The sequence below is a fragment of the Priapulus caudatus genome, unplaced genomic scaffold (genome assembly GCF_000485595.1).
Source record: "Priapulus caudatus unplaced genomic scaffold, Priapulus_caudatus-5.0.1 Scaffold184, whole genome shotgun sequence".
Classification (NCBI taxonomy): domain Eukaryota; kingdom Metazoa; phylum Priapulida; class Priapulimorpha; order Priapulimorphida; family Priapulidae; genus Priapulus; species Priapulus caudatus.
Window position 1 is genome coordinate 183,476 of NW_014577245.1, and position 2,969 is coordinate 186,444.

Sequence of the window (2,969 nt, forward strand, 5' to 3'; positions counted from 1 at the left end):
TAGACAGAAATCTCGCAAACTTTAAAAATTTAACGCCTTGATACTTTAATGCTTTTTGACCTTAGTAATTGCAAATCTAGGAAGATAATACATAGAGTTTACAGAGAATCTAGTAATATAACTATGCACATTCATGGCCAATTTAAAATACTTTGAAAATAGACAGGGTAACGAGTTATTAGAGAAACGGTACATAAATTTTGCAAGTTCGATGTTATAGCTAGATGTCATGAACTTGTCAAAACTCAGTTATTTGAGTTTTCTATACATTGGGGTGGCATGATCTATACGCTTAGCAAACTTGATGCATTTTACTATTCTGTCCTGTAATTTAACAGCTGTGTATAATACTGATTTAGAAGCTGATCCCCAGGTTAAGATCTCCAATTGTAAATAGGGGTAGGCAAGCGCATAATATACAGAAGTAAGAGTGTCAGTATATGCGTATTGTCTGAGTTTGTATATAATTCCAGCTGTTTTGGACAATTTAATTGTAATACGTTTAATGTGAAAGCTCCGTGAAAGTAGTTATTAAAACATCATATATCCTCAGTATTATTGACATTTCTATTGTTCTCAGTAATAATTAAGGGAGTTTGGTAAAATAGATGTGCTTTATATTAACAATTAATATTATTAATGGTTTGCCATGTATTTTTCACATTATTCGTATGAATTTCCTATTGATTTATGTGGTGTTTCTTTTTTATATTTCTGTCAAATGAGTAAGCTTTATTTGCATAGTCTTTATAAGTTCTTTTAAGTAGATTACTGTTAGACATAAAGTGTGTTTTGTACATACGATTTTTAGTGGTGATAAACTTGATTAAAGCGTTTGTTAGCCAAGGAGTTGAAGCAAATTTACTTTTCCTTCGTGATGCGTGACTACTAGCTACATAATTAAGCACAAGCTTACAGAGATATGCATTAAGATCTAAAGCTTTAAAATCAATCCCAGCAAAATTAATTCGCGAGTAATCCACAAATACCGTGCTATCAAAATCGGACATAACTCTTCTAGTACTTTTTGGATATTCTTTATTAACATCAATGTTATTTATTAACAAAAATATAGGTAAGTTATCATAGATAGCATCGTAATATGATTCCAGCGGTTAGATTATCAAGCAAATTATTGGTATAAATATGATCAATTATTGACTCACTATAGTTGGCGCTATCCTAGTTGGCTTCATAATTAATGGTATATGCATCCATAAACATAGACATTATTAAGATAATTTTGAGTGCGTCGGTGATATATATATTTCAACAAGTTGTTCGAACATTAACGTCTCCGCAAATGAAATTTTTTTTTGTAGGGAATTGAGATTTGTACAACATGAACATCATTTAAATGCCAACAGAACTGCCCACGTGCCAACCGAACCCTAACCAGAGCCCTAACACACCTATGAAAGCACTAATAGGTGGCACCACTGTACACAATTGCTCACACGAATATGATTAGATCAGCCAACGGCGTACGAATGATTTTTTCAAGGGGGGGTGTTTTCGAGAGAATCGCGCACATCACGATAACCTGTATAATACCAGTCGTCATGTTACGCTTGACTGCGTTCGCTACACTGACTGGTGAGTAGGAACTCTGGTGAGTAGGCCCTCTGGTGAGTAGGCCCTAGCGGCCGTTACGAGCAGGAGCGGTAATCATTAACGTTAACATCACGAGCGCGAAGCGCGAAGTCCCTTGCGGCCGGGGTCCAGGGCCCGCTTAAGGGCCCTGGAAGCTCAGGGGTTCTAGATGCTCTATGGTGCAATCTGAACCTTATTTTGGAACGTTTTATACAACAGGCGTATGACTTTAAAGTGAAATCTAAGAAGAACTTTGCAGTATCTCAACTTGCAATGTAGATAATAGGGAATCATCTAATAGGATTCCCTATTATCTATTTCTGATAATATTAGGCTATCAGCATGGTTGCATTTAAAATCATGTTTCACTGTACCTTGCGAGTTGCGCGATGCCTAAATGTATTATACCAGGGCCGGATCCAGGCTTTTGAGAAGGGGGGGGGCGTAAACCCAAAACAGGTTACGAGTGCCGAAGGCGCGAAGCTCTGACGTGGGGTCTGAGGACCTTTCTCAGAAAAATTTGAAACTTTAAGTGTCTCAAATGCATTTACCTGGCATCTGAGGACAAAAAAAAACAGACAAATTTTGAACATTTAAGTGTCTCATATGCATTTTTCTGGGCACGTGAGGTCGTGTAACAGGCACGTGTGATCGTATAGGGTGTGACCAGGTTCGTGTACAACAGATACGTGTGCAAATAGCACTTGAGCCACAAACAGTATAATTAATGCTATAACCACTGAATTACTACGGTAACTCTATTCTTTAATAAACAGCATCAACATAATAAACACATACAGTACATATCTTATACACCAGGCACATACAGACAAGCGACTGGTTTACAAATGCAGTACATATTTACGAGCGTGGAGTTCTGCAGATCGCAGGCAGGTCCTGGCGGTGTCCAATGGTGACGGTAGCGTGGTGATCCCCAGCAGGTGAGATCAGCGGAACCTGGTGCTGACAGCGTCGGGAGCTGTCAGGCACCGTGGAACCGTGTCTGTCTTCTTGTCGAAACTGTTCGTTATTTATACAACTGGAGGAATGCATGGCCTGAGCGTGGTCAAGGCCTTGTTGCGTGCGGATGGTGCAATCCTGTGTCCTTCTCCAGAATTTTATGGATAACTGAAGGTGAGAAGCTGTGGACGCTTCTTGAGTCTGGTGTGGGAACCGTGGCAGGTCGATTCATGTTCTTCATATTTCCCATAGTTCACATTTGTCGGCGGCGTCGTTGTTTGTTCTTTATCAGTCGGCATGCGACATCAAGGTGTGATGTCCTTCTATAGGTACTAAAATCTCATAGTGTCGGCAGAGAGAGAAAGTAATCACCTACACAAGGCGTTGTGTAGGTGATTACTTTCTCTCTCTGCCGA